Source organism: Xiphias gladius, chromosome 14 (assembly GCF_016859285.1).
Source record: "Xiphias gladius isolate SHS-SW01 ecotype Sanya breed wild chromosome 14, ASM1685928v1, whole genome shotgun sequence".
NCBI classification, from domain to species: Eukaryota; Metazoa; Chordata; class Actinopteri; order Istiophoriformes; family Xiphiidae; genus Xiphias; species Xiphias gladius.
The window spans coordinates 13,384,001-13,398,554 of NC_053413.1; the positions used below are offsets into that span (position 1 = coordinate 13,384,001).

Genomic DNA, 14,554 nt, shown 5'->3' on the forward strand with positions numbered 1-14,554 from the left:
CACACTGACAACAACATGTTCCTCAGGCTTCTGCTAGACAGAAATCGACAGTCTACCTGCAGCAGGGCTACCATGGGGATTTTAAGTATCAACAATGCAATCTGCCACACATCTGTGTATGCACATACTTGTGTGTGTGAGCTACTGTCTGAGCCACATTGAATCCCTCTAAGTCACAACAACAACATTCCTCATCATTGCCCCAACCACAGACACACCACCAAGAGGAAACCCAGAGAGGCGAGGGGGAGGAAGGAAGAAGTGGTGACGAGAGGGACAAAGACAGGAGAAGAGGGAGTAAATGCTAGCATTTAAAGCTCTGAAGGCTCTCTAGCTCTTATATCATATGTATTTTACCAGAATCATGTCCTGCTGTTTTTCAGACGGTTTTCTTCCTCTAAAAAAGAACAAATGCTTACAAAAAAACCTGCAAAAAATATTGTATTTGTGTCTGACAAATAGCCAAATATTATCGCACATATGAAAACACCTTTGGTCCATTCATCTTAGTATGATCCACACAGACAAACTTAATTCCAGAAAAGAAAGAAAAACATTACAGGTCAATCTGATTTAATCACCCAAAGCCTTGAAAAAATAAGAAACTACTTACTTTTTCTCCAGTTTAAACATCCACCAGTAAAATCCCTCTATTTACTGGGACTCCTTCTCCCTGTCTCTCTCTCGTTCATACCCCTCTTTCCTTCTCTCTTCAACTTTCTTCCTCTCTCTCAGTTACTCCCCCTCTGTCAGACACATGCAAACACTCACTTAGTCCAACACACACACTAACGCACACATACTCCCACAGACAGAGTCACCCTCTCACACACTCTCTCCTCCCGCGACCCGGAATGCTTGGCAAGATTCTACTGTACTGAAATACTGTGCTCACCATATAAGGTAGCAGCAGCTTCACATGTCACACATAATTTACATGCAGTGGGGCGGGAGTTTGCCTTAGACAGCACACACACATAGAAACACACATACACACATGCAAAACCATGCTTCCCCCTTTAGGCTGACGCAGCAAGGGAGGAAAGAGGAAAAAGAGAAGCAAATTTTACCATTCTCCTTGTTAACCAAGCCCTGCAGGATAACTCCCAACATGTCCAATGTTGAGTCAGATGGAGGGGATGAAAGCTGAGTGGGCGATCAATTGATCCTCTCCACCGCTTCCTGGAATAACCACGGCCCTCCAAACACACACACACACACACACACACACACACACACACACACACACACACACACACATGCGCACACACACACACACACACCAGCAAATTTTCTTGCTAACTAGCGCTACCCTCAGGAAGTAGCTATTGTGTGACTGTCTGCTTTGAGCCAAGAATGTGTCTGTGTGTGTGCCTATATCTATAAAACAAGCCGTAACAAATAGATGTTAACCCTGTGGCCCACATACTGAACGCAAACACACTAAGGCAAACAATCCCCATATCTCTACCTATGCTCCACTGCAAAGGCACTTACTTTGGAAAGTAAGGACTGCAGCACACACAGGAGGAAAGATCTAGATAAACCAATGAGACAAGGAGGAGGGTTATGAACCAAGCTCTTACCTCTCACATTGCTCTCCAGCTTGTGTGTTTGTGCTTCCGCGTATCGATTGACTCAGTGTGTTTATGCGTGTGTTCAGACAGGCCGCGACAGCAGACCCCCAGGCACCGGCTGGACCATTCTCAGGCAGGCAGGCAGAGCGCAGCAAGGCAGAGCGACTGGCGGAAGAGAGGCAAGCGAGTGAGCAAGTGAATCAGCAGCGAATGAGTAGAGGAGCTGTGCGGAGCCAAGCACCAGAGAAAGAGAGAGAGGGAGAAAGAGCGAGAGAGAGAGGAGGAGTGTTTGTCTGTGCGACTGTGTGTGTGTGTGTGTGTGTGTTTGTGCGTGTGCGCTTTGCAGCGTTGGCTGTGTGCGCTAGTGTCTCCCCTCCCCTGCCTCTTGAAGTGGCTGAGCTGGGTTGTGCTGAGCTGTGCTGAGATGGGCTGGGCTGTGTCTCTACTGACTCCCCAGCCTCTAGATCGTCTGTCTCCTGCCCGATGAAAGTGGTGCTTGCTGGGCAGCAGTAGCAACAGCTGTGGAGGAAGAAGAGGAGGAGGAGGGAGCCCTGACTGCACTATAGATCCTGCAGTCCCCTCTCCCTCCCTCTCTTCCTCAGTAAAGGCTAGCCACGCCCCCCAAAACAACACCAGGAAGTGCTGGCTCAGTTACAGCAACACTGCCCTTGCCTTTCCAGTGAGGCTGAGGAAGGAGAGCATGACGAGGGAGGAAGGAACGATTGGGAGAACACAGTAAGAAGATAAAGAGGGAGAAAAGCAGGGAAATTAGTAACAGGATAAACATACAAGTAATGGAAGACCTTGCAGAGTGAGGAAAGGCATCAAAAGTAAAAGCTGTGATGGTGATTTTAAATAAAACCAGAAAGGAAAGAGTGAGACAGAAACAAGCGAAACAAGGGACTTAATGAGCTGAGGAAGAATAAGTAGAAAAACAGTAGCTGGAAAGAGTGAACATATTAAGGAGTGTGGAGGAAAGAATTATGGAAAGATTTACAGGGAGTTTGTGACAGATTAGGTCTGGCTACTGTCCGAATCCCCTCTCTCTTTTTCATACTGCTTTTCTGGTGTGGGATACAACCCTCAGACACCTCAGCTAAGTCTCACACTAACACCTCTTGCCCATGATATCAGAACAGGGCGCGCTGACATACACTAAATCAAACTGGACTGTGCTAATACGTGGTTATTCAGGAAATGACTATTCACAAAGATGCAGACCTGTGCAGTTTGACACTGTGCAGTCAGAAAACACTGAGGTAACTGCTGCTGCCAACTCTCCTGTATTGTTGTTGACTCAAGGCTCCGGCCGCCACAACCTCAGCATCCGCGTGAAAGCCGGAGAGGCTAAAGAAGCCTCCAAGAATTTGATTTGGACCTGATGCTGCAATATCCGGTAGCCATGGAGATAGTGGCTCTGGCATCTGCAGAAATCTTTACAGCTGTGTGCTGACGCCAAATTTTCTGACTGATCCTGCATATTGTCTATGACTCACTTCATTTGATTGTGATCAAGGCGAGAGTGTATTCATAATGCTGCCTGTTTAGAATACTGAAAATAGCTTTGCAATGTATTTTAATTCAGAACACAGAGAACTTTCCTCATGCTACAGCTGAATATAGTATGAGGAATGGTGTATAGCATACTATAATGCCATGTGCTTATATGTTAGCCTGATCATGGGGGAATATAAGAACTCCCTTTCTTTGGTTTATTTGCATATACATGTATAATACTGTGAAAAATATCTCAGTGCCTCTCCTATGTAAAACTGTCATGCCTCAGCTGACTTTCTGTTCCACCCCTTTCCTTCCTCTCTCTCTGGACAAGTTTCTATTGCTGCACAGCTCTGTTTAATACAAAGCTGGTGATAAGTCATGTCTAATTTACACAGCAGGCCCTTAAACCCCAGGTGACAATCTGTGGTAGAGCCCCAGCTGCAGTGCTAACCCTTTACCTAGCTAATATTCTGGTGCAATGTGCCTGTGCACTCAGAGAACAAAAACAGAAACATGCTGTATATATCAGAAAAAAGGAAGATGCCATAGTACTATTTTTCTGAGTTTATCAAATTTTGATAGTGGCATTATTAGTCACAACAGCAAAGTGCATGCCTCGTTCTATTTCCAACCGTCATTCATTAGCGATGGAAGGGGGTCTATTTCCAACCACGGAAACAGCCCTGCTAGAACACAGACAGTATTGTATGTCTTTTGGATTAGAGGAGTGATGTGTTTGACTGTTGATCAATGGAAGCAGCAGGTCATTCTAACCTCCAATTTGAGTTTTCCTTGATCCATAATGAAGAAACATGGTGATTGATGTTGTTGTGGCTCAACAGGAGATACATTAGCAACGCCTCCAAAGATCTGGGCTCTCTGTGAAACTCTGAGACTGACGTGGAATTTCCCCTCTTCTACTGCAGCTGAGTGTATGCCAGTGCTTCTGCTCCCCTCTGCTTCTTTCTTTTTCTCCTCTACACTGCACCGTCTATATTTCCTATTCATTATCATTCTTAATATGCTATCTCTGAGTCTCACTTTTCATCTCTTTCTCTCACTTATGACTACATCTTAATTCCCCTAAACTTCCCCCTTGAAAGAACCACAACCACTTCTCTATTTGTCACAACCCACAGGACCATATTCCCTTCGTCCAATCAGAGGATGATGAGTGCCAACCAAGCTTTGCAGTTACCAGATGGCTTTCTCATGCAGTTCAACAAGTATCACTTTCAGGTTTCAATCTCCATATAATCTGATCAAATGTACAACAGGAGCCTTTCTCCTTTTCTACTTCATATTTCTTTATTTGAAGTGACATCCACAATATGCTTTAACTTCCTGCTCCACATGTCTTGTATCTCACAGATAAGGGGACGGTGTGACCGTTGCTCTCTCTAGAAGATCAGTGGTGCTGTAGAGCTGTTTAAGTTTGAGCAAAGAGCAACAGGAATCAACATACTGGGGTTGAGCAAACTGTTCACACACATACTAATGTTAACCAACCGAAAACAGGAAGAGGTGTGTGTGTGTGTGTGTGTGTGTGCCTGTGTGTGAGTGTGAGTGTGAGTGTGTGTGTGCGAGTATGTGTGTGTGTGTGTGTGTGTGTGTGTGTGTGTGTGTGTGTGTGTGTGTGTGTGTGTGTGTGTGTGTGTGTGTGTGTGGTTAAAGGGGAATTCCACCAGTTTTAAACATCAAGATCAGTGAACTAGTTGTGGGGAGTACTACTCAGCGTGTGAGTACAATGTCTTCTGGGGCTCTGGAGAGAGAACTTTGTCAAATTTGAGAAAGTAATCAAATTGCATTATGGGAATATTAGGATCCAGCAGTTTTGAAGTTTGATCCATATGAGGGACACAAATCAGGATATCTCAGCCTCTGCTGCATTAATTTTGATTTTTTTCCCCATTATCTGTCTTTTGAAAGGCCTACAAATGCATGGCAGTGAAATAAAGAGCAGAGTAAAATAGTAGGATGCTCAGAGTATTCCAGAAACTCCCTCAAACATTTTCTCTAATCTTCATCAATCACAATAACCCTAAGCCAAAACAGTCAAGCGTGGGTGATCCCTTTGTCTCTTTCAAACCGTCAAATGCTAACCCTTCACCTTTGACCACCCTTATTTTCTCTCGCTCCTCACTAATGAACGCAACTTTCCACCTTAAGCTTCCCTATCATCTCAACACTCTGCTATTTCCCGGCCATCTGTAAATGACACTGGCTGGCCAATGTGAACTCTCACTCCACTGAGGAAATGTCCCAGAGCTTTTGTGTGCCATACTCTGACAGCTCATCTATCACTAAGGCCGCAAATACACATTACACTCCCATTACAGACCATCACAGCAACAACTGTAACAGTACACAGTGTAGAAAGGCCCACAGCATGTAGCTGCATTCAATGTCAGCCATTTCACTATAGTTTATTTTGGAGGCTACAAACAACTTCTGCTTATGTTATGTGTTACTTTAGAATCCTTGAGGAGATCCCCCCGTAAACAAAGATGCTATAAATTTGCTAAACATTCCTAAATATGTGTATGAAAGTGTAAAGTTGTAGATGTGTTTATGATGACAAACACCCCTATTCTAATGTGAATTTGCAATTAGGTTTCCCTGCTGCATTCTTAGTGGTTTTCTCCTAACTTCTTTCCACTTTGACGCAGTGAGGGGAAGCAGGTGCAATTCAAGCTGTCAGGTTTGAAATACAGAGGGAGGAAATAGCACACTGTCTTGTCCCCATCTGACACCAGTGTGCATGTGTGTGTGTGTGGTTGTGTGTGTGTGTGTGTGCGCGCCATTCAAGCTTGAAGCTTATCTTGGAGATAAAATGAAAACGAATGAAAACACCCTTTGCAAAGAGGTCTTTCGTTTGAGCTTTCAGCAATTCCTCTGCCTAAATGTAGCCTGCAGATATACTGATGCAAATATTATATTCATTCTCCTTACTTATCAAATGTCTTATATACCCTCCATAGTACAGAGAAAAATAAGACAATGTTGCACATGTACCTTTGCTCTATCAGAGAAACTTTCCTCCTTCGCAAAGTATAAGAGAAAGTAAGCAAGGAACTAAGTAAGTCACCATCAATTACACAGTTACAGAATCTTAAGAAAACAAATAAAAACAATAACAAAACAAAGAGGAAACACAGAATAATACAATAAATTATTACACTATGAAGTCATTTTAAGTTATTTACAGATATTAATCCTACAGATAGTGATTTTACAGACAGAGAGCTTACCTGTGTGTCTGTCTCTCGCTGACGTGCCACTGGGACAGATGAAGCCACTTCAACAAAGGTCACGCTGACGCAATGCATTGTGGGATGAACTAACATCTTAATTTCTCTCTTCCCCTACTTCTCTCACCCTGCTCTCTCACTCTCTCATAATAGCACCTTCTGCTTGGTAACGGCCATACCACAAATGTGGTCAGGTTTACAGTGAACCATCATTGCGCAACATCAAGTCTCCATGACAACCACTCCTTATCTCATTTGCATCTTTCGCTTGCATTATCTACAGATGCCAAATATGGTCACCTAGTTACTATCCCCACCTCTCTCTGCATCCCCTTTTTATAACTTCCTCTTTCTCTCCATTTTCAAACTGTGTGTGTACTCTTTGCATATTAGGTATATGCATACCCAGGCATGTACACATGCTTGCGCCCTGTGAGTCTGTGAAAAGAGGAAGTCCCTGTGACACTAAACTAGTTTGCAGCTTGAGAGATAAGCGGTGAAACAGCTTGGCAAATCAGGAAGTGGGGTGTTGTAAAGGCTGCAGTTGAGAGAATTAAAAAGGAAAGGAGACTTGCAGTATGTGATCAAAATCCACACAGCAGTAACATCGTCATAGGACTTCACTTACCCCCTCAGTTCTTCTTCATTGAGTTTGGTACAGGCATTTGGCCTCCTCATCTTCCTCCCCCAAGGACTGCGTCTATCAAACTATCACTGGAATGTTGAACCAGGACCCTGGAGCCCACACACACAGCAACACTCAGCAGCACTCAGCACCTGTCTCTGACTGCCAACACAGAGAAAGAGGCACGGTCAATCACACTGGACAGCACAGCAAAGGGGAAAGAGAAGATTGGGAGGCAAACATTTTATCAGCAGGAAAACATACTGAGCTGGTTGCACATTACGTGCAACACTTCACATGATGGTTAAAGCAAATCATTTGTTAATGTAATATATTATTATTAAATTAATTATGAAATATCAGCGCATTTACCATTAACAAATAAAGTCAAGACAAGTTACAGCCTCTGTCTCATGCCAGTGTAATTGTGTTTTCGAAATATGAGACCAAATATTTCAAAAATTCTGCATGTTGTTTCATGTTGCAAATATTATGTTGCTATCTACACTACATATTTGAAGCTACTAATACCAATATGCTGGAAGTAAGTATTTTTTCAGAGAAGAGTTTTTCAGCACAAACTGGGATGTTGCGATCTTCCAAGATAAATATTTCTCACATTTTTGATCCTTTTTTAATAACTAAAACAAGAATAAAAATGTATTCTAAAAAAAGTGTATCTGGGCTACTTAGTGACATTTCATAATTACATTTGAAGATGAACATCTATCCACACAATCCTATGTACATACAATGATCTGTCACCTAGCCGAAGTTGGAGTTGAGAGAAATAATCAGTTGATGTCACATTTGCCCCAAAGAAATAATGGATACTTACACCCCTTAAGGCCTCTCAAAATCCCTAAGAGGAAACAAGAGTACATAGTGTGTTGTTTAAAAGATGATCTTTGAAGAGATGCAACCTCCCATCTCAGGCTTCCTTGACATATCATCTCTCCATATGACACTTTAACTTACCCAGGCAGTGTCTGGAGAACTTTTTAGGAAGCATCAGGGGCCCCGAGTTCCAGCCAGCCTCCCTTCCTCTGGCTACAGGGCTGCTGGGACTTGGAGGATTGGAAGTCAATGAAACCAGGCCTAATTTAGCTTCCACTTCTCCACAAGCTGCCGGGAATCAGAGTGAGACTCCTTCCCTTTTTAGGGCTCCCTGGATACTGCTGTCTACAAGTGGCACTACTGCATTCCTAGCTGCACTAAGGAGACAGGGAGGGAGAGGTGACAGTCAGAATTAGTTGTATGGAAGCTCCATTTGAACTATTATCTAGGTCTAAAAGTCATAACCTTTCAGTGTGCGAACTATGTAAATATTTTGACAAAGCACCTGGTTATTGAAATTGATCACACTGTGAGTTTATCTAGCCCGCCAGTTTTCTCTACTTGAAAAAAATATGATTTATTGCTTACAATGACTGAATTACCCTAGCATACTATGCATTTGCTTAAAGAAACACAGATTGAAACAGCAAAGTAAAGTATAATGTTTAAAGACTAAGACCACTAAAAATTAAGCATTACAAATCTGTGCACTCATGAAAAAAATAGACATTTCACTGTTAACCCTGGCAGCCCATGTATTTAAAATAAATGGATTAGATGGGGATTACTCATTGAGCCTCGACTCCTTTGCATCCATGTGTTTTCTACTTGTGCTATGACTTCACATGTATTATTGTGGACAGTGATCACATAAGTCATGGTATGGAATAAACAACAGGATTATCTATGCTGGAGTGCTGAAGTCTCATTTCCCGAGTCCTATAGGGAGCACACAAATACATGGCTGTCATTCTACTGCAATTGTGTGGAATAACCCTGGCAAAGGCCGATTCAAACTGACATAATCCCATTAGTCTATTCAAGGTCCCTGTCCGACCACCCTGCATAATGAGGATAAAGGCTACTAGGGCAATATCCATAAGTAACTGTTTTCTTAAAAAGAATTATTCATGTCTCATGTGTCATGGAAAACTATTAATTCAATTAACCTCCCCTCACAGGAATTGAATATTACAAATTTTAAAGAGGTTTTCTGAAAAGTTTCTGGCTGTAAGTCAGCCCCCTCACCAATTATTAAGATGGTTGTTGAGACTTGTTTATCCTGCCTCTCCCTTATCCACCTCCAGCCTTCTCACCTCCACATATTGTATAGTGCAATTCACTGGAAATCCTTGCAGCTCTTTCGAAATCCTTCTACCACCTAACATCATTCATGTGAAAGATGAGCTCAGTAACTAGTAACCAGTAACTCACTTTCTATACAGTGCAAGACCCTCCACTTAGTAACCTAGCAACCACTGAACTCAACATGGCACCTATTTTAACTCTAAAACTAGCTAAACCGAGCGCCAGACATAATTATATCTCTCCTCAGCCAATCACATAAGGCCCTGAGCCATAAATAACAGACTGCTCCCCTACAGAGCACCAGTCTGTGCCGAAAAGTCAACAAACACTTTCTCCTGTAGCGGCTCTTGCTCACTACTGGATCTGTCTCGCTCAAAGGGAGACAAACAGAACAGGAGAGAGACAGAGGCCTATAGATTTACAAAGAGAAAGAGTAAGAGAGATAGAGAGAGTTGAGAGGAAAAGAAAAACAAATGTAGTCTGTGATTACTGGGTCATAATGACGGCTGTTGGATGGGACTGTGGCTATGAGCTATGTCATTAAAGACAGTGCCGAGTGGCTGGAAAACCTACAGGTTTCTATTTGAAACACTGGCTTGCTGGATGACAAGGACGCATAACACTCAAAACGTCCTTTCAAATAGCTTCTTTAAAATTATTACAAAATTTCACAAGTATTACACTAATAATCTAAATAGCAGAAGTTCTGTTGTAAGCAGCTGGGGCTTCAATTTCAAGCCTTATTACCCTGTGCATGTTTTTGCCAGACAGCTACCAAAGCGCTCTGTGAAACAGCTTAGTCTCTGCCGCCTTATATTTAGATTTTACGACCAATATTGAATTCTAACCCGAGATATTTTCACCAGGGTCATTTAAGATGTCACCTCAATAGGGCAACAAGTTATGGCCGGGATTACGATCAGATCACATCACATCACATCACATCACATCACATCAAATCACATGGCTGGAAGAGGACATTAGTACATCTGTTCCCTCTGGGTGATGAGAGTTGGGATTGGGAATGTGTCTGCACATTAGACATTACTAATGAGTTACAAATGAACAGAACACTTGTTTTCCTGAAGGGAATTCAGAATTTATCTAAGCTCCTAGTGTCATATCAGCATTGTCATTGTGGTGAGAAGTCACAATGACAAAGCAATTCCTGAAAGATCAGCCAATAAGTCATTTTTTTAACTGGCTTCCAGCTCTTCAAAATATACTCTGATTTTTAAGAGATCTAAACTTATCAACAGAAATACCAGTTGCATCAACGTATCATTTCTTGTCACATATTTCCTGAGATATGTAAACATGACTGACAGAAGTACCATGAGACATCCTTGGCATGTACCACATAATAAAAGCTGATGGGCCCTACATTTCTCCTACACTCCTATGCTATTTGTTTTATTTAGCACCTCTCATATGGGGAGGTGACACTTTCTGGACTTCAGTGTGATGAAATCATTGAATCATGAGGTTATCCCTGTTTGTGACATATAAAACTTACATAGGTGCACGTTTTGACTAGGATGAGGTATATTTTGGCCTTTTACTGAATGCTTCGGACATTTATATTATCTGTTTCTATGATGAAGTTTACTTCCTGACTATAAATGCTTTTTCACTTTGAGGAAGGTAACATATTGGGGAAGCACTGAATACTTTTTCAATGTTATGCCATGAAAAGGGCCAGGCGTAGAGCACAGTATTAGCCTTTATAACCTTTACCTTCAAAGTGACTATAAGAGAGATTATCATTTATTTTGTTATAATCATATGTCTGTGATGTTATACACAAGATCATCTGACTATTGCAGTTTCTAAATCTAAAATTAAATCATTGGTAACATAAACATGTTAGTTCTTAAAGACAGTACCCTACTCCCTATAAAAACAAGAATAGACAAATCTATTCAATCTCTGCATACAAAACCGGAGGACAAAAAGTATTCCTCTAGAGGTGATGAGACTGTGTGATGCTACAGACAGAACAGCCTGACCCCTCTCTCAGCTTCCAGTTTTCTTCAAGCCTCCCTATTGGGATTCTGTTAGCCTACATTCCCTGCTTCAAGGTCGGCAGCATTGGCAAATTAAATTACTTGTCCTGTTTTGTGGTGTTGGCGCCGGGTCAACAGCAACTTGGCTAAAATGATGAGTGTGGCATTCTGAAGGGAGTTGCAAGTGTCCTGACCCTCTGGTGTCATGTTTGCAAAGCAAGTAGCAGCGATGAAAAGAGCTGAAATCAAAAGCAGTGTATTAAATTCTGCTTCTGTCATCACTTGCAAAAAAAAAAAAATCAATTACCTCTGCTTTCAAATGCACCACTCTATACTGTTGTCCTTTTGGCTTACCCTGCTGCTGGAAGATGTCATGTGCTTGCACATAGAGTGAAGCTTGAGTACATCAGGCCTAATTTTGTTTAAACTCACAAACGCCACCTGCTGGGCATCTTTGATATAAAGTTGAAAAACAAAAGTAAACATTAAAATTATTTTTTTTAAATTGCTGTTATTGTGGTTAAAAATGATTACTTTAAGTGATATCACTAGATATCACTGTTAATTTAACAACAGTTTGAACAGACATCTTTCACTCAGCAGCATCTTCATTTCGACAGTCACAAAACTTTTCTATCATGTTGGCAGTCGGCATCTCGTGTTAGCTCTCTCTACAGCAGGATGAGGAGTTTATCTCTCTGTTGCTGAGGGTTTTTTTTTTATCAGCAGACTAACAGCTTACACACCGCACTGTGGAATAGGGGACACTTAGAGTATGTAATGTGGTATCACAACATGGCACAAGCAAACAGGCGACTTGAGATAATGCTACACACAGCTGCTCAAATTTGTGTCACAGAGGTCTGTTCCCAGTGTTACCAAGACAAGCTATAGACCAAATCAACGAGGAGTTCACAGTGACAAAGCCCACATCACAAAATATTAAAAATTAGGTAGATTAGTTTTATTTTACCTCTGTAGTATAAAGTAATCTAATCTGCCCATGAGATGTAATTTGTTAATTTAGATGCGCTACAACTGACAGGCTGAATTTAAGAAGTGGCAGGTTAACGCAGAGCTCAGCCACCACAATAAAATTAAAATTATTTCTGAACACACACATTGGGGTTTTAGCTGCAGCACCTTCTGTTTTCAAAACCACAGTTCGTATGACGCCATTCCTCATTGTCAATATCAGAGCAGATTATTAAGGGAAATGCACAGAATTTGCTCATCTGAAAAGCACACAATTCCGTAAGTCATTTTCCATAATGTGTCATTGTTACACGAACCATGGCTAGGCTAAGGCTAAACATCATAATGGGTGGTCAAGCTTCAGCTCCTAAATAGTATATAATGTATAAGCTTTCAAGAGGAAGAGGGCCAAACATGAAGACTGAGTGGACAAGTACTGCAGGCACATGTGGTTTCATACATAATGTGTATGACAAATGGCAAATTATGCCATTAAGGTACTGTATTCATCAGAGGGTTTATTGGCTGTCTACAGGAAGTACACTACCATAGTCATCACAGGCACCCACAAGAAAATGGCCGTCAACCCTACAGTAGTTGTAGAGGTCCTCTAGGTGCTAAATGAAACACTGAAAATCAGAAACATTCACTGGTGATATGTGTGGTGATATATTTAACTCCATCAAAAGTTGCATTATAAAGCTACAAGATTCAGAATAATGAATCTATAAATAGTGCCTGATACTATCAATTTGCCCCGGAGATCTGGCAGAACACTCTGACCTCCTTGCAATAATATGATCTTTTGTATTTGTCTGTAAAGGTGACAAGTCAGTACCCACTTTATCTGCACATTTCCTCAGTGAGTCAAGTATTCTAGTTCTTATAGTGTTTATGTTTTTGATTTACACTAGTCTCCCTCAGTGTCCATGACACATGTTCTAAAGCAGCTTGACATCTCTGTTATCTGTAGTCAGAGGTGCTACAGACTTGACAGTTTCAACCAGAAGAGGTCAGTGAAACAGTACTTTTCTGCTGTCTTCTCTCTAAGCATGGTGCTGGGACTACTAATCACTGGAGAGCAGTAGAGCAGCACCTAACAGACACTCACTGACACATATTGTCTCCTTTAAATACTGCACCAATGATGCATTGATGTTCTTACTGTAAATTCTCATATATTCCACATTTATACTTAAACACAAATAAATACATACGGCAACCGTCTGATTATTCTGTACACTTGTTATGAGTTAAATGTGCATGTGCAGTTTTTTTAGATTTCAGTGAATGCAGCAAGGCTGTCTGCATGAGCCCTAACAATGGGTATATCAGTATGGAAACTGAGTGACTGTTTGGAGATATATGATTGTCACACAGTACACAAATTCGGGGGAGGAAATAACAAAGTTGAGGTTTCGGTACAAAACAGAAAGATGTTTGACAAATGTAAATAGTTTCTATGTCCATCTTTATGTATTTTAGCCACACGAGAAGAAGTCTGAGTTTAAACAAGAAGCAGTTCACCCTATCACCTTGAAACACACTGTTACACCGCAACAATCCCTCACTATTGTTACTTTATGTTGACAGAGTAGATGAATATTTAACAGGAGGAGGGAAAGTGGTAGGCATCAGATCACCGAGAAGAAAATAACACTCTCCCCATCATGTGACCTGACTATCAAGAGTCTGATGACAGACTAGGTTGCATCTTTTGATGGGCTAATCATTTCTTTGTTGGCCCAATATTGAGCTTTGAAATCAACTCTGAATGAGTAAAGACCTATGTGTAGTGATAGCCTGTGTGTTACAGGCCAGATGGGTTCGTGTGGTGGGGTGGGTGTCTATAAGAAAGATGCAGACAGGGTGGAAATGTGTGCGGTCAGCACCATGGACAGCGAACAGAAGCTTATCCGGGTGATCAGCGCGATGCGGTCGGACATCAGAAAGCTGGAGCTGGAGAACATGGGGCTGAGGAGAGCTGGAGCTCATCTCCGAAAGAATGCAACAGCTCCCATCATTGCAGCAGAGTGCAAAGGTGGACATATATACTATTATTAGCACTGTGTATTTTTTAAATGATGCAGTAGATGCAGAAGAAATAGCTTAATTAGCCTGGAAATACACACATTAGACTGTATGTGATAATTAATTTTGAGGCTTCTCCTGGCTTTACTGTACTTTGTGGTAGGTTCTTGTTTTAATATTCTGATGGACTGGGAGTCACTATTCCCGATCCCGACTTTTTTTCTTTGAAATTAATATTCTTAAATGTTTCCTTTTTCAGGACTCACCCTTTTCGTGGTTATATATTTTGTTTCTTTCTTTTAATCAGAGAGCGTCGTCATGACAGTGAGAAGATATTCAGTCTTCCCAGCCACTGGTCAATCTGTAGTTGGACAATGTGAAGAGTGAGAGGTGGAAGGGAAAACATCAACGAAGACAACAAGCATATTCGAACTGAACATGTCT

The 14,554-nt window shown here is 41.6% G+C and overlaps 1 protein-coding gene across 30 annotated transcripts in view; it reads right to left on the bottom strand.

Moving 5' to 3' along the window:
• The window catches only part of LOC120799399 (muscleblind-like protein 1), a 49,979-nt gene that overhangs the window by 35,080 nt on the left and 345 nt on the right, over positions 1 to 14,554 (bottom strand). For 4 of the 30 annotated variants that reach the window (XM_040144551.1, XM_040144545.1, XM_040144559.1 and 1 more), the window contains exon 1: positions 1,587 to 2,066. The gene's annotated coding sequence lies outside the window, so the exon portion shown is untranslated. The other 26 variants (XM_040144550.1, XM_040144548.1, XM_040144543.1 and 23 more) reach the window with 18 other exon arrangements.